Source organism: Mustelus asterias, chromosome 21 (genome assembly GCF_964213995.1).
Source record: "Mustelus asterias chromosome 21, sMusAst1.hap1.1, whole genome shotgun sequence".
Classification (NCBI taxonomy): Eukaryota; Metazoa; Chordata; class Chondrichthyes; order Carcharhiniformes; family Triakidae; genus Mustelus; species Mustelus asterias.
Window position 1 is genome coordinate 50,973,456 of NC_135821.1, and position 18,229 is coordinate 50,991,684.

Genomic DNA, 18,229 nt, shown 5'->3' on the forward strand with positions numbered 1-18,229 from the left:
TGGACCAAGGGGCTATTTTTAAAACAAAACTTGCTAACTTTTTTTTAATAGGCTGAAAACCCTTCTTTTGCTTGAAGTCCAACAATACAGCAATTGCTGCCACAGAAATCTCACAGGCTCTGCTCCAACATCAGGAGCTTGTCAGCTCCTTGATTTTCCTGTGCTGCGGGACACCACTGCAGCTCAAATGGAGCTTTTATTTCTACTTAACTCACTGTTTTCTGTCTGCTCTTTTTTAAAAAAACGTTGTAGCAACTCTTTTTTTGAACTTAAGTTCTTTTTTAACTTACAACCATTGCTCTTGTTTCGCAGGGTTACTTTCTCTTGTTTTCGCAATATCTCAACAGCTCAAATTGGTCTATTCACCCAAAGAAAGGCATTCTAGTGACTACCTTTTTTCAGACTTCGACTAAAGCAAGATACTCACAGGTCTAACAGGCCAGAGGCAGTGTCATGATAATTTTATCCTCATCGCCAGATGTAATGATGCACTTTCACAGATTTCATTTGAAACACAAAAGATTTGTTAATAAGAATTGTACAGCCACTGGCTGCGCAGGTCCTTTTTAATAGAGAACTCCACTGCCGGAGTGATTCCCCATTCTCAGTCCCGATTGGTTCCCCCAAGCCAGGTGACCGTTACTCTGCAGTGTTGCCCTTAAATGGACAATCACCACGAATCATCACACATGCACTTCCTCCATAGCAGGGAATTTTGTTTTTGGTTTCTGATGGCACTGACCTCTGCAGCGACCCCATTCTCAGCCACTGAGGTGAGGTTGATGGACCACCTGGATACATTCCATGGAAAGAGGACATCATAGTGTTTACAGATGGCTTTGAGTAGAGTCACTAGGGAGTTGTGCTGAATTTGAGGGTGCATGGTCTAATTTTTCTGAGGGCCACCTCAGGAAATCCAGACCACATGGTTGGGCAGAGAGTGAATATGTGGGTTTGAATGGCTTTTAAATATGGTGCCAGGACCTTTGATCTCATAAGATGACAGTGGGGCAGATGAATTAGTGACTGCCCTGCCATGTGATTTGGTGAGCATAATTAATGAGTTTCCAAGCATATAATCGGACATGAGAACTAAAACTTTCTGCTTGCCTTCATCTGATGTTATCCCTCCCATCACTGCAATAGTCTCCAGAATGGAAAATTCTGTTTTTAACTTCTGTGTCATCCTTGACCAATATCCATGGCTGTCCAATTATTCTAAGGTAATACCTCTGTGGAATGCATTACTTTGATTCAGATATTAAGATGGCTATAATTAAAACTTTCTTTGATGTATCAAGATGGCAGCACAGTGACACAGTGGTTAGCACTGCTGCCTCACAGCACCAGGGACCCGGGTTCAATTCCGGCCTTGGGTGATTGTATGGAGTTTGCACATTCTCCCTGGGTCTGTGTGAGTTTCCTCCAGGTGCTCCAGTTTCCTCCCACAGTACAAATATGTGCAGGTTGGGTGGATTAGCCATGGTAAAATGCATGGGCTTACAGAGATAGGGTAGGAGTGGGCCAGGGTAAGATTCTCTTTCAGAGAGTTGGCGCAGACTTAATAGATCAAATGGCCTCATTCTGATTCAATGGAAGGTATCTAAACCTCTATTTCAACATTCCGATATGAAATGTTCATTGCTGTTTCAAGTGGATCAAGAGCCATGGCCAAATCAGGTGCTCTTAACCCCCTTGATCATTGCCTGATTTACTGTTCCTTCAAATAGCACTAGTAGAAAATGAACTGTCATGCTGGATAACAGGCGTTTATTTGGATATCTTTTGCATTTAGTTACAGACCACTTACGCATTAAGAGTGAACTGCTTTTGTTCATGAAGGCAATGGGATTTGTGATAGAGGTCCTGTTGCCACATATGCCCTCAACAATAATCTGCAATCTGGGGATTGCTATAATATGGCCCTGCCATGGCTTGTCTCCCCCTGGACATTTACACCTCCGTTCTGTTCGACGGGACTGTAATATCCCACCAAGAAAATGTGAAACACATTCTTACACTGTTGACCATTTCCATGCACCAATTTGTAACCTACTCTTCACTGCGGTGCACTGCTGATTCACCGAACTGATACCTCTTTTCTGCACTGGCTTGAAATTATTTAAGATATGCCACAAAAGTTTAAGCTTCACAGCCACCTGCGAAGAGATTCCTGCTGTTGATTTTGTCTGAAGGTCAAGCCAGAGGATACAGTGTAACAGTGTAATGCCATTTCTGGTAAAGTGGAACAATTTGAACTCAAGCATCCTAAGACACTCAAATAGTTGCACTTTGAATTCCTTGAATAATGGGGGGGTGGGGGTTTGTCTGGTACAAATGGGCCTGGCTCTGGCCTCTTTGGCACTAGCATGCTGACACCTGGAGAAATTCAGGCCAAGTCGGGAATATTCTGAACCGAAGTTGGGCCTTTCTTGGCATGGTATCCTGCTGTTCCACTTGGCATGCTGCGCTTGCTAGCTAATCTTGCTGCTGTTGATGTGATGCCTCTGGTGCTTGGTCCTCCCTCTTTGCCACTTTTCCAATACAAAGAGGTCCAGGAGGACTGAGCGGAGCCCATTATTTTTGTTATCCCCTTTTATTCTGTGCTGCCCTTGAAGGAAACTATTCCTGGGTCCATGACCATGTTGCACTCCTTTGACCCTGTGGCAGTGTGCCTCTTCATCAAACTGCTGACAAATGAAAGGACATGGTTCAGGAAACAGCTTGTTATTATTTTGTTTGTTGGTGTACCTGCAACTAATCAGTTGAATAATTGACCCTGACATGTGTCATTAATAACATCAGAATTGACCCATATATGAGAAACAATTTCCAAGATTTCTACACTTCTAACTATTATTTAGCAAAAACATCTTGAAGCAAACTCTGATGTGACAAAACAAGCACATACTCTCAATAACCCAGAAGCTACTTCAACACACTGAAGCAATTTCCAATATTAGTACAAGATTGTCACTCCCCATTACCATTTCAACTTTAGATAGTCTCAAACCCACTGGTTTGAACCTCCTAACAGTGGCATCAGTGATTTTGTTCTTACTTTTGGCTGATGCTACTTTTGGCTTCCTGTTCCCCTTCTACTATTCAATTTAAACTGCAGTCAAGGTATCAATTTAAACCCGCACTAAACAGTAAGCAACCCACTTCATTTCACTTTAATATTTGCAATGTTCTGTTATCCAAATCAATTTCATTTTCCAGCCGCTAGCCACTTCTCTATAATGTGTTGTACATTTTGTTAAACAAGAGTTTTAAATAGGGCAGTAAGTGCAGATTGCAGCGCACAATTTCTGTTTCTATCCATGAATTGCATATAATATTCATACTTGTGGAGATATTCTATCAGTTCCCTCATGGAAATAAAAGAACACCAGCATAGAAAATAATCCATTATCTGATATATAAAATTTGCAAGGAGTGCCAGTGCAGCAATTGTTTGTGTCAATTTGTTCATATATCCTGAACCACAAGATTTTGTGCAGTAAAAAAAATCTTAGTATTGTTTGGAGGCAAGAGCAAGATGGAACATAAGCTTGCTACAATTGAAAAACATTGTTCATCTGATAATTGGGCCGTTGGGGTGTTCTTACTCCAGCATTAACAGATCACCAGCTTCCCACCAGGGTACTTGTAATGAAGCATGCTCACAGACTTCATCAGAAACACAGTGGGTATTCATTAATAAGGAAAAACTGTACGGAGGCCAGCAGCAACCACTCCCGCGTGCCCCCCCCCCCCCCCCCCCCCCCCGCACCCAGCTGCCCTGGAGCTGCCCTAGAGCAGCCCACCGGCTGCTCCAGTCCCTACATGTCTTCTCCATGTTTTCAGACTGTCTTCTGCCCAAAGTAGGACTCTACACCCTGGGGTGATTACGTACTCCCAGTCCCAGATGATCCCTCAAGCCAGGTGACCTTCCTTTGCTGTGCTGCCCTTAAAGTGAAATTACCACTTCACCACAATCACCACAGTATTACAGTGGAATATATGTACCATTCATAAACTCAATTAGCAGAGAGTTTATAAGGCTTAAAACTATTGACTGTCACATATTGCAGTTAGAAGTTCTCCATAAACTATTCTATTATAAATGACCCCATGATAATACTTCAGTACTTCAAACTATGGCTGGAATTTTACTGTCCCGCCCACCACGGGAATCAGAGCGGGCGAGGGGAGGGCCATGGAAAAGTCCATTGACCTTGGGTGGGATTTTACAGTTTTGGGAGAAGCGAGGCCATAAAATCCCACCCTTTGTCACAAAGGTGAACAATGATCTTTTGGAAATATCACACTAAAGAAAACAAATTGCATTTCTATAACATCTCTTACATCCTTCAGAATCGATAAATTATTTTTGAGCTGTTATTGTTTGTCGAAAAAACAGAGCAGACAGCAAGATCCCACAAACAGTACTGAAGTGAATAACCAGTTCATTTGTTTTGATGACGTTGATTGAGAATGAATGTTGACTGATCATCTTTGAAAAAGTGCCATGGGAAAGTATCTTTTGTATTGAGGGCCTATGTACCAATCCCTTGCTAGATTGTTAACGTCTTAGAGAAACATTTATATAAACACAGCATCAGAACAGCATCACTGGAGCTTAAAATCTAAATCAAATGAATATTGGATGGAAGGTCCAGTCAAACATGCCAGTTCCTGTTCCAGAAAGAACTGTCTTCTTCATAGTTGCATATAGTAACTGCATGTTGACCCAATGTATTAATTAATTGTTTCATTTTGTCCTCATGTTTCACTACTGCAACTGTTCACTTGTTCCTAAAATTACACTGTAACTGAGAATTGTGTTACCCAGAGGAACTGTAAATTTGGTCTGGCTAAATATGAACAATTGATATTCTATTCATCTATTGACAGGTTCTAAGGAGAAAGGCCACCATCATCACCACTGTGCAAGGCAGCCCAGCTTACCTGTCCTAAATCATTTCTGCCTGTTGATCTTGATTCTCCAATTTAATGTTTCATCCACCAATGCAGCACTTTTCAGAATTGCATTGTCTCAGCATAGATCATGTACTCATCTACATGCACTCATGAGCACAGAGCTATCCAGCCTCACCACCGCCAGGATAGCTGACCACCGATCCCTCTGTGCCATCACCAAACCTCCAGCACAACCATCAACCGACATCAATCATCATTGCCTTGCAATTAATGACCCTTCCTTGATTACTGATTTCCCTCAATGACTAAACTCCTCAATCATCGAGTCCCCTTGATCATCAGCCCCCCTTGATATCTAAACCCCTTTTTTCATTGACCCTATTCTCTTGCCTCATTGCCTTTGATCACTGACGCCACTCAATAACCGACTCCTGTTCACTGATTCCCCTTACTCACTGATTTGCCCTTAGTTACTGAACCCCAATGATTGCCATTGTCCCAGTGATCACCGTACGCCTCCCTTGATTATCAACGCACATCACAATAACCTGTGATCTCTTCCTTCCCACCAGGATCACTGACAAACTTCCCACATACTCTCCATGTATTCCATTCTCCCCTATAATCTCTCCATCCCCCCAGTGATCTCTTTTCTCTCCATAACCACTTCAATCTGTGGCTGCCTCCTCCATGAACCTTCCTGCCTCCCTACCCCTTATCCCCTGTTTGTCTTTGAGGTTCTCTGCTCCTTCCAGTGAACTTTGCTTCCCCAACACCCTGCTATCTTTCTACTTTCACTGAGATCTCTAATCCCCCAACACCCTGCTAGCTCTCTGTTTTCACTGACATCTCTGATCCCCCAACACCCTGCTATGTCTCTGCTTTCACTGAGATCTCTGATCCCCCAAAACCTTGCTAGCTCTCTGCTTTCACTGAAATCTCTTCTCCCCAACACCAGTGATCTCTCTGTTCTCACTCAGATCTCTGTTTCCCCTGAATTTTTTCCGCTTCTCCCACGGATTACTAACCCCACAAAGATCATGAACTTACCATTCCAGGATTATCTTGAGGGGAAAAGCTAACTCCAACTTCTTTTCTCTGCTACTAAACATCTTCTTAAATCTCTCTTCACTGACCCTACTATCCTCCCCAGCAAGCCATAGACTACCTTGTCAGTAAAATTGAGATAATCTATTCAGTTACTTCTTCCATTGCTGCCTTTCTCTTGCCGAACATACCGATCCTCTCTTCTCAGCCTTTTGGCTAAGACCAAGCGTCAGATCAAGCCCAAGATGGGTTGCAGTGCCTTATCTTGTTAGCTTGGATCTTGTTTGTCTCTCTTGTGGGGACCATGAATTGGATTCAATTGCAATTTAAATCAACAAATGGATTTGGGTCTGCCCAGTCCACTCTGAGCATTGGCTTTGTAAATTTAAGAATGGGTTAAAAAAAATTTTTTAAACATGCCGATCCTCTCACTAAAGGTTCCCTGCTCTTGCCTTGAATCCACATCTTTCCAGCTTTTCTCCTCGCATGCCCTCCCTGAACTCATCTTATCTATGAGAACTAACTCTCCTGATTTCTAGACACCATTCTCACAAAGCTGAAGGCTACACCACATTCCTTTCTTGTCCCTATGCTTGATGGTACTGTAAATGGTTCTCTCTGCTCAGATGATGTCCCCTTCCCTTTTAAAGCTATTATCACCCCACCTAAAAAAAAACTCACTCTTCACCCATTGATCCTTGCAAACTACCGCCCCACCTGTAATTCTGGCTTTCCTTCCCAAAGTCCTCAAATATTGTTGCAACCTCCAAATCTAAGCGCATCTTTTCCACAAATCCCTAATTGCATTTCTCCAATCAGCTTCTCACCCCTAAGACAGTACCAAAATGGCCCTAACCAAATTTACAAATAGTATCCCCATGCATTATTAACCCTTGCCACCCTCTCTTCAGCCTTGAACATAGTGAGACATATTGTTATCTTCAGAAAATCACAAGTATCAATTATTGGCACCCTATTCTCCTCATCTATAGGCTGTCCTTTGGCAAAACCATCAGCAGACATTGGTCAGCTTCCTTGGTTATGCTGACGACACTCAGATCTGCCTTTTCTTCATTTCTTTCAATTCCTCCACTGCCTCTGCGTGATCAGACTCCATTGGCCTTGGATGGAAATTTCCAGTCTTGGAGTGAACGCGGCCGGAAAACTCTGTCCGTAATCATTTTTTTGGAAAAATTCCGCCCCTTGTACCAAGCTTAACAGTGAAGAAAGTGCAATTTTGAACAGTTTGCCCCTTCATAAACGTTTATTTATGAGTGTCACAAGTAGGCTTACATTAACACTGCAATGAAATTACTGTGAAAATCCCCTAGTCGCCACACTCCGGTGCCTGATCAGATAGGTACACTGAGTGAGAGTTTAGCATGGCCAATGCACCTAACCAGCATGTCTTTCAGACTGTGGGAGGAAACCGGAGCACCCGGAGACCCATGCAGACACAGGGAGGATGTGCAGATGCTGCAGAGACAGTGACTTAAGCCAGGAATTAAACCCCGGTCCCTGGTGCTGTGAGGCAGCAATGCTAACCACTGTGCCACCGTGTCGCCAAATATACTCACCCCAATGATAGTTTACCATTTGTTACATTCAACAAAGAGAAAAAAATTATAATCTTGATGGTGAAACAGTATAAATAGGTCAACTATATTATTACATTGGGGAAAACACTCAAAAAAGCAAAGTTTAATGGCATTTCTAGATTAAAGGTTTGCTGCAAAACTAGAAATTTGATTATTAATAGAAAAGGATTAAACTACAAATAAATAACTGGAGAGACAAAATTGTTTCAAGCAGTCTTTAAGTTACTGATGTTTCAATCTGCAAAAATGTATTTCGTGATATTTGTGACATCACACATTGAAACAACAGTCTTTCCATAAACCAACAGCGACTGTTACAGTATATGAGTTTAGATTTAGATTTGTCACATGTGTTGGTATACAGTGAAAAGTATTGTTTCTTGTGCGCTATACACACAAAGCATACCATTCATAGAGTACACAGGGGAGAAGGAAAGGAGTGGGTGCAGAATACAGTAATAGTAAGAGTTTCAATTACCTACGTTGATTTTCATCTCCGATCTCCATTTGCAGTGTTGCTGACTCCCTCAGCAGGATTTTCAGGTCCCACAGAATTTGGGAACAGAGGTGAGCAGGGCTCAAAAATACCAGCCCACCTGTTGGGTTCCTAATAATGTTCCTAGTGTCAGCCATTTTGAGAGAGGTAGGTTCAGGGCCTGGAAAAGCTTTGCCCCAGAAGGCAAAGAGACAATTAGACCCTTTTAGAGCCTTGTTAATAATGTTTCAGTTGGCCTCCAGTGTCCCAATGAAATGGGAGGCAGTTCAAATACCTGAAAGTGGGCACTCAGCAGTGGGCCAGACTCCCTGCTTGCAGGGATGCTGGTGCAGTCAGAGCTGTCGTCCAGAGAAATTCCCTCATGCCTCCCACAGTGGCGGTCTGGGTTGTGTTTTTTACTTTTGATTTAATTTTTTAAAAGTCAGTGAGTGGATGCTTCCATGTTGAACTGCCCTTGGACACTTGCCAACTGCTTTTCTGAAGCTAAACAGCCTCGATCTGCTTGAACCATAGAACCACAGGATCCCGACAGCGGAGAAAGAGGCCAATTGGCCCATTGAGTCTGCACTGACTCTCTGAAAGAACACCCCACCCAAACCCTCCCCTCCACTCCACCCGATCCCCATAAACCTACACAATTACCATGGCTAATCTACCTAACCAATATGTCTTTGGACACTATAGGACAATTTCACATGGCCAATTCACCTAACTTGCACATCTTTGGACTCTGGGAGGAAACCAGGGTACCTGGAGGAAACCCACGCAGACACGGGAAGAACATGCAGAGACTCCACACAGAAAGTCACCCAAGGCTTGAATCGAACCTGGGTCCTGCCAGCTTCAAGAGTCCACCTGCTGCTGGACAGAGAACTTGTCTCCATGCCAATTTAGGGGGCACCTGGTCAGATTTCCAACATGTGACTGTATCCTCCCCAGTGGTAGGTTTGGGATCCAGAAACAGTCCTGGCTCTGGTTTGATCAAAGCAAAGATTCAGAACCCTCATCAGTTCAATCAATAGCAACAACTTGCATATCGCACCTTTAATATAGTAAAATGGTACAAAGTATTTCACAGGAGTGTTATCAGAAAGGATTTGACATTGAGCTACACAAAGAGGTATTAGTATAGGTAACCTGAAGTTTAATCAAAGAGAAAGGATTTAGAAAGTGCCTTAAAGGAGAAGAGAGAAGTAGAGAGCCAGGAAGATTTAAGAATGGTTTTCAGAGTTTAGTGCCTAAATATAGGGTGGAATCTTGTGCTCTGTAGCCAAGTTTGGTGGCGGGCCTGGATGTACGAGTGATTCCTACTGGGATCAGTACGTCCGAACATGTGCGCTGATCTCAAAGTCATGGAAGAAGTGAAGCTCACCAGGTGAAGGCCACTTGTTTACAGTTGTAAAACTGTTCATTTTAATTTCCAACTGAATCTGGTGAGACAATTTAATTCCGGTGAGGTGACAATGCACACATGACATGTTTTCAATTTTATTACCAGGATGCCACATCATTCTTTTTGAGCCATAATTTGTGGTTCCCATTTTGCCTCGCAGCAAATTGCAATCCCAGTCTCTTCATTAACTACTGGTAAAAACAGGGGCTGGAATTTTCCCATCGTGGGTGGTATGGAAAATTTGCTGAACCAACAAAACATCCATTGGCTTTCGACGAGAATTTCCTGGAAAATTCCGGCCAGGATATAAAAATTCAGTATATTACAGGCAGCATGTTTTCCGGTAGTGGAGGCAGCTCGTTGTTGGCTACCAGTGGGATCTACTGGTCCCACCAATACCTACGGCTTTTTGCGTGAGTGCATTTGTGTGTGTGAGGGTGTGGGGGTGATTGCGTTTGTGTGTGTGAGGGTGTGGGTGTGAGTGTATTTGTGTGTGGGGGTGAGTGTGTGTGTGTGTATGGGGATGAATGTGTGTGTGTGTGTGTAAGGGTGTAGGGTGAGTGTGTTTGTGTGTGTGAGGGTGTGGGGATGAGTGTGTGTGTAAGGGTGTGGGGTGAGTGTGTTTGTGTGTGTAAAGATATGGGGATGAGTGTGTGTGTGACGGTTTGGGGTGAGTGTGTGTGTGGGAGGGTGTGTGTGTGTGTGAGGGTATGGGGGTGAGTGTGTGTGGGGGGGATGTGGGGATGAGTGTGTGCGTGTGGGTATGGGGGTGAGTGTGTTTGTGTGTGTGAAGGTATGTGTGTGTGTGTGCGTATGTGCGTGTGCGTGTGTGTGTGAGGGTGTGGGGATGAGTGTGTTTGTGTGTGTGAGGGTGTGGGGATGAGTGTGTTTGTGTGTGTAAGAGTATGGGGGTGAGTGTATGTGTGTGTGTGTGTGTGTGAGTGAGGGTATGTGGGTGAGTGTGTGTGTGAGTGAAGGTATGGGGTGAGTGTGTTTGTATGTATGAAGGTGTGGGGATGAGTGTGTTTATGTGTGTAAGAATATGGGGTGAGTGTATGTGTGTGTGTGAGTGAGGGTATGTGGGTGAGTGTGTGTGTGAGTGAAGGTATGGGGGTGAGTGTGTTTGTATGTATGAAGGTGTGGGGATGAGTGTGTTTGCGAGTGAGGGTGTGGGGGTGAGTGTGTTTGTGTGTGTGAGGGTGTGGGGGTGAGCATGTTTGTGTGTGCAAGGGTATGGGGTGAGTGTGTGTGAGGGTGTGGGGGTGAGCGTGTTTGTGTGTGTGAGGATGTGTGTATGTTTGGGTGTGTGAGGGTGTGGGGTGAGTGCGTGTGAGGGTGAGCATGTTTGTGTGTGCGAGGGTGTGGGGTGAGTGTGTGTGAGGGTGTGGGGATGAGCATGTTTGTGTGTGTGAGGGTGTGGGGGTGAGCGTGTTTGTGTGTGTGAGGGTGTGGGGGTGAGCGTGTTTGTGTGTGCGAGGGTGTGGGGGTGAGCGTGTTTGTGTGTGTGAGGGTATGGGGTGAGTGTGTGTGAGGGTGAGCATGTTTGTGTGTGCGAGGGTGTGGGGGTGAGTGTGTTTGTGTGTGTAGGGGTGAGTGTGTTTGTGTGTGCGAGGGTGTGGTGGTGAGCGTGTTTGTGTGTAGGGGTGAGTGTGTTTGTGTGTGCGAGGGTGTGGGGTGAGTGTGTGTGAGGGTGTGGGGGTGAGCATGTTTGTGTGTGCGAGGGTGTGGGGGTGAGTGTGTTTGTGTGTGTGAGGATGTGTGTATGTTTGGGTGTGTGAGGGTGTGGGGTTGAGTATGTGTGGATGTAAGAGAAAGCAAAGCATGTGTGAATGTGAGACAGAGACGTGTGTGTGTGTGTGTGTATGTATGTGTGCGTGAGAGAGAGAGAGAGAAATGCATGTGTCCATTAGCTTTTCAACATCATTCCTCCCAATAAAACTAGCAAACAAGCATATTTGTAATCAGCGAACTATGTAATTATTACCAGTTTAATATTTGCAGAAAAGACTTGTGTAAATTTGATTTCTGTGTTTGGCAAAAAAGGGGCGTCAACATGAGAATGTTTGGGGTTCCCAGATGCTTTTGGGAGGTCACTATATGTTCCACGGCTCAGAAGGGTTGGGAAAACATAGTTTAAGATATTCATAGACTGTGAGTGTGAATAATGTCAGTTCATTATTTGTTTAGAAATTACCACAATGCAGCGTAGGGACAGCTGCACCAAAGAAAATCTCCATCTAAAACAACTGTCATTGGAGATATTAACCCTCTCTCGGCCAGCAGTTTTACATTATGACTTCTCCAATTACCAGGGTGGTACTTCTAATATTCCACATGACTAGAAATATCAAGTTTAAATATTAGCCAGGTATTTCCTGTCCTGTTATATATATTGCAAATGTAATGTTGTCATTTATCTCAAGAGGCTTGGAATACAAAAGCAGGGATGTACTTCTGAGGCTTTATAAAGCACTGGTTAGGCCCCATTTGGAGTACTGTGAGCAATTTTGGGCCCCACACCTCAGGAAGGACATACTGGCACTGGAGCGGGTCCAGCGGAGATTCACACGGATGATCCCAGGAATGGTAGGCCTGACATACGATGAACGTCTGAGGATCGTGGGATTATATTCATTGGAGTTTAGGAGGTTGAGGGGAGATCTGATAGAGACTTACAAGATAATGAACGGCTTAGATAGGATGGACGTAGGGAAGTTGTTTCCATTAACAGGGGAGACTAGGACGCGGGGGCACAGCCTTAGAATAAAAGGGAGTCACTTTAGAACAGAGATGAGGAGAAATTTCTTCAGCCAGAGAGTGGTGGGTCTGTGGAATTCATTGCCACAGAGGGCTGTGGAGGCCGAGACGTTGAGCGTCTTCAAGACAGAAATTGATAAATTCTTGATTTCTCGAGGAATTAAGGGCTATGGGGAGAGAGCGGGTAAATGGAGTTGAAATCAACCATGATTGAATGGTGGAGTGGACTCGATGGGCCGAATGGCCTTACTTCCGCTCCTATGTCTTATGGTCTTATTTAAAAGGGTTGCAGGTTGCTTTAAGAGCTGATCACATGATTTGAAGGGTGATGTCTTTATGATGTTGCAGGCTACTGTTTTACTTTCAGTTTGTGCTCTGCAGAGAACATCTGCAAGAATAAATGTGTTGTGATTACTTTGAATCCACTTGTGCAAACCACATTATTTTCTTTTTGTTAAAACCCACAACTCCTAACATAGTTAGGACATTACAAAAATAAAACTGGTGGCAAGTCAAGATTTTGGCTCATCAAGAACATCAAGGAAAGATCCTAAGAAAAAAGATATTGTTCATTCTCACACTTCAAATATTAGAAAGCTGGTGAGAAGCATCAACAGGATTAAAGATTGAAGTTCCAGTGTCAGGGAGATAAGTAGGAAATAGTTCTCCCTGTGATTTAGAGGAAGAGGTGTTTTCCAATTGGAGAAGGATGAGATTCCAGGCACTATCTGGCATATTTGAGAAGAGTGGATGCTTTGCTCTACAGCTGATGTCGATTGAAAAACAAAGTACATCAAGTCAATGGTCTGTGGGGTAAAAATGAGTGTACTGGGAAGACAGTAAAAAATATATACTGAGCAGTCTCAAGTTGCTAGTACCTGCAAGAGAAATGGTGGGTCAATTAGGATCCATGAGTCCTTTCAATGAAGAAAATAAATCATGAAGTTGCTATGCATTGTGGTTTCAGTAATTTGTACAAGCAAATAAATTATAAACAAGTTGCTCGTACCAGTTTTTCTCAGTACACTAGGAAGTAAAGCCTACAATTTCCTCCGGAACTTAGTTCATCCAGCAAAGCAAAGTGCCAGAATTTACAATGCCTTGACAAAAATCCTTGAGGAGCATTACTCTCCAAAGCCACTGGTCATCGTGAAATTGTTCAGGTTCCACCGAAGGAATCAAGTGGAAAGCAAAAGCATTGCAAAAGCAAAAGGCTGCCACAACATCGTGGGTTTGATGAATCATTAGAAGATTCTCTTTGAAATCAACTAGTTTGTGGTTACTTTGAATCCACGTGTTGTTAAGACTGAGGCCAGAAATTCCAAGGTCTTTGGTGAAGTTAGCCTAGACCCTAAGTTCTGTATTTGATTTTAGCTTGGGTGAGCATAAGGTGGTTTACTCCAGGTATGATTCAAGTGACCCACAAGGAAGTTTTTATCAAACAACGTTTATTTAAGAACACAGATAAAATATATCAAAAAGAATTAGCACAACTTTTACCAATTACAAGACTTAAACATGACACAGTATAATTGTTAACAGCTAGCAATCTATGTTGTTCCAGTGAAAAGGAACCCCATGGAGATATACCCTTCTTCAGACTAAGTTAGCACTAAAGCAAGAATGCTCATGTGATGCCGGATTTGCAACTTTTAATACCTATGTGAATTGGTCTTTTGAATGTTGGATCAAATCTCTGAGGCTCCCAGTCCTGAAACTTTCAGAAAGTCTCTGGAAAGAAAGACAGAGAGAGACACTGCTTGCTTTCACCAGTTTTTGGCAGCAACTGAAAACTAACTAAAACTAGAATGCTCTGTGGAAAAATGCTGTCCTCAGTCACATGACATAACCTGTCAATCAACCCCAATCAAGCTCCACTCAGCAATCCCATGGGGACACATAAAAACCCAAGAACACCGCATTAGTTCAGGTTAATACCAACATTCCTTCAATTATCCTGCTTCAGCAACAATATAGGACACCAATCACAGACAACACGGTGCCGACAAAATTCCAGGGCCTGCAAGAAACATCTTGCAGAGAAATATGATCATAATACATTTCTGAAAGGCACAGTACCGTCACAGTGTACATACCATGTTATTTTCTTTTTGTTGAAACCCAGAACACCTAACGTAGTTCGGACATTACACCATCATATTTGTAGTGAAAAGCTTTGGGGCAAATGTAAGGTTCTTCCTGCTTGTTGAAGCAAGTTGGTCGGTAAAGATTGACTGGAGCTCCAAACTCATGGAATTTTATTTTAAACATCATGAGCGTCAGCTTTTCAATAAGGCGAAGAAAAAAATAAATATTTTTGTTTCTTATGTTGCTGAATTTCCTGAAGAATCAATTGTTTAATACCAGAATTGTAGTCATCTGAAGTCACACTCTATCAGAGAAAGCAAGGCCTTTGGTGGAATTAACAATTATTTTAAAGAAATAGAAGGCTAAATTGGATAACCCTCGAAACTGAGGGTTGATGAACCCTTACCCTTTCAATACAATGCAGGCAGCATGCCATCTTCAGCTGTGTATACTCAATGAAATGATTGCAGTGCCCAGCCATTGTTAACTGTGCTAATCATTTGCTTCACAAATAAACAGAACACCCAAAAACAGAACTTGCTAGCACCAGTTGAAACTAGCCTGCATTGTTTATCAATTAAACAATAAATTTCTTAAAGTAAAAGTGCTTTGTGGCTGGTGCAGATGCTAGCTCTCTGATAGGAAGAGAATCTGCCATGGGAAATAGTGAAGAAAGACAAAATGTAGGAAAAAACAGTATGCAAAGTTTTTAGATGCTGCAGTGGAAGCCTTGGTGAAGGAAGTGGACCACTCATGGACCCCTCCTCATCTGCATCCTCCCACTAATGGTCTCTTCTCCCACTGCACTTTCCCCCCACCCACAGTTCCCTTCTCCACCTGAACCTCCTCCTCCTCAGACCCTTCTTGACCTGCACCCCCTCACTCAAGTCCCCTTCTCCACTTGCACTCGCCATTCACAGTCTTCTCCTACATCTGCACCCCCACTCATGGTCCCCAGATGCACCTCCTCCTCCCCCACTCACAGTTACTTTCTCCACCTGCACCCCCTCAATCACAGACACCTTCCTCCCCCAGGGCTCTTTCCATGCTTCTGCTCCATTCCCCCTTCGCACCCATCCAAGACCTCCAGAAAACTTCAATCTCTTCCCCTTCTCCTTTTGGCCTCCACAATTGCCCCACCTCTTTGTGTCTCCCTTCTCTGTCTTGACCCCATCCCACCACACAAACTATCATCATGCTCCATTACCTGCTGCAGCCATACACCTGCTGATTGATGGTTTTCATGCTGCTCCAGGATCCACCATCATGAGACTCCACCATCTCTTCCAGGATCAACCATCATGGGATTCACTGTCTCCTCCATTATTCACCATCATGCGAATTCACCATCTTCAGGATCCACATTGCGAAATTCCACCATCTACCCAGGATCCACAAGCTGCCATGGAGCATGTACCTGCTGTTCTCTCTCAGGAAGATTGTGTTTGTCCTCCTACCACTGTCAGTTCACCATTCTTCTTGCCTGTCAGCCAGACAGCCCACACTGCTGTGGTCGATGCCGAGATGGTGCAGTCCACAGCATGGCCTCCTCGGCCCAGAGTTGATCACAATCATCCACCAAGGCTGTCTACAGTCTCATCTACTGGAAGTCAGCAGTCTCCCTCTAGACAGAGTGCAGTCACTGGGAAGGAGCATTAGACCAGGCAAAAGGCACACAGATGACATGAGAAAGGGAATGCACAAAGATGATTAGTTGTATGCACTATTGCATGACTTATCCAACAAATCCAATCCAGCTAATTAATGCCCCATCAATTTACTCTCAATCATCAGTAAAATAATGAAAGGTGTTGTTGACAGTTCTATCAAGTGGCGCTTATTCACTAATAATCTGCTCACCCATGCTTAGTTTGCGTTCTGCCATGACTCTTGTTTCAGACATCACCACAGCCTTGGTCAAAACATGGATAAAAGCTAAATTCCAGAGATGAGGTGAGAATGACTGCCCTTGACATCAAAGCAGCATTTGAGCAACTGGGGCATCAAAGAGCCCTTACTTATAAAAGGGAAGTCAAAGAGAATTAGGCAGAAAACTCCACACTGCAGTCAAATGTGTCCTGTTGCAAGATTGGTTAGCTCAGCTGGCTGGATGTTGGCTTGTGTTGCAGAGTGATGGCAACAGCGCGGGTTCAATTCTCATACTGGCCAAGGTTTTTCATGAGGGCTCACCTTCTCAACCTCCCCCACCCCCCCCCCCCCCACCCCCCCACCTGAGATGTGGTGATCCAAGGGTTAAATCACCACCAGTAAGCTCTACCCCTCAAAGGGGAGAACAGCTTATGATCTTCTGGGACTATGATGGCAGAATAATAACCTCAGCTCCAAGGTATTGCTGCAGAAGTTCTCAGAGCTGTATCCTAGGAATGACTATCCTCAGCAGCTTCATCAATTGAGGGTGGGAGGCAGTGTGGGGAGCTAATTATTGAACAGAAACTTAACTGGACCAGCCACATAAATACTGTGTGTACAAGAGCAGGTCTGAGACTGATTATTCTGTGGCAAGTAACTCATTGCCTGATTACCTAAAGCTTTCCCACCATCTATAAGGCACAAGTCAGGAGTGTGATGGAATATACTCCACTTGCCTAGTTGAGCGCAGCTCCAACAAAACTCAAGTAGTCAACACCCTCCAGGACAAAGAAGCCCTTTTGATTCTCACCTCTTAATATCATGATATCAACCACCCTCAACATTCATTTTCTCCACTTCTGATGCTTCATTACTGCAGCGTGTATCATCTAGAAGATGCACTGCAACAACTTATCAGAGTCTTCAGCAGTACCTTCTAAACTCAATCTCTACTACAGCAAAGTATAAGGGAATATATATGATACAACTTCCCTCTAAGTCACACAATATCCTTATTTGAAAATATATCACTGTTTCTTCACTGCCACTGGGTCAACATCCTGAAACTCCCTACCTAACAGTATTTAGGAGTACCTTCACCACATGGGCTGTAGTGGTTTAAGAAGACAGTTTACCACCATCTTTTGAGGGCAATTAGGGACAGGCAACAAATTCTGGCCTTGCCAGAAACATGCACACCCCATGAACAAACAAAAATTGTGGTGAATTTTTGTGTTGTGGCTAAGTGGACATTGGGATATAAATGACAGAAGAAAGGTAAGGTGAGTTTTGATGATAGGGAATTTGTTTTGCAGTTACTGGTATTGCATTCGGATGAGTTCTTTATGAACACCTCAAGCAGAAAGGGGCTGTCAGTGTTGCCTTCGCCTTTCCCCTTCCTCAACTCCTCATAGTACAGATGGTGCCAAGAGCTCCCCCACCCCCTCATTGTGCCGCATGCAGCAGACCACTACGAATCATGATACCCATTCTCCTAAATACTGCAAGGTTTCTCCACTGAAGTCCAAGTAGTGAAAGTGTTGTTTCAGCATACCAATTGGCTGCTCTACCATATTTCATGTGACAGCACTGCTCTCATTGTATACACATTGCACGTGTTGTGTGTGTCTGTGTATGTCTGTGTGTGTGTGTGTACATGTCTGGCTGTGTGTCTGTGTGTGTATGTGTGTGTGTATATGTAGGTGTTTGTGTGTGTCTGTGTGTGTGTGTCTGTATGTGGCTGTATGTGTGTCTGTAAGTGTCTGTATGTGTGTGTGGCCTTCTTTCCTGCTTTTGAGACATTTGTCATGTCATCAGTGGATAGCCTTTGTCATTCCTTGTCATGGTGGCTCAAAGCAACTGGCACAGTGAACTGCCACATCACAGTTGACTGCATATGATCACACACCAGCTGAACTTTGAGAGAGTGAAATACCCTTTGGTTCCGCTCTATGGTATTGTCGACATGCAGCATTCGCAATATTGTGCACACACACTAGGGAAGTCTGCAGTGGAAGCACGTTCTCACTCCACCTGCTGGCAAGAGAGAATGAA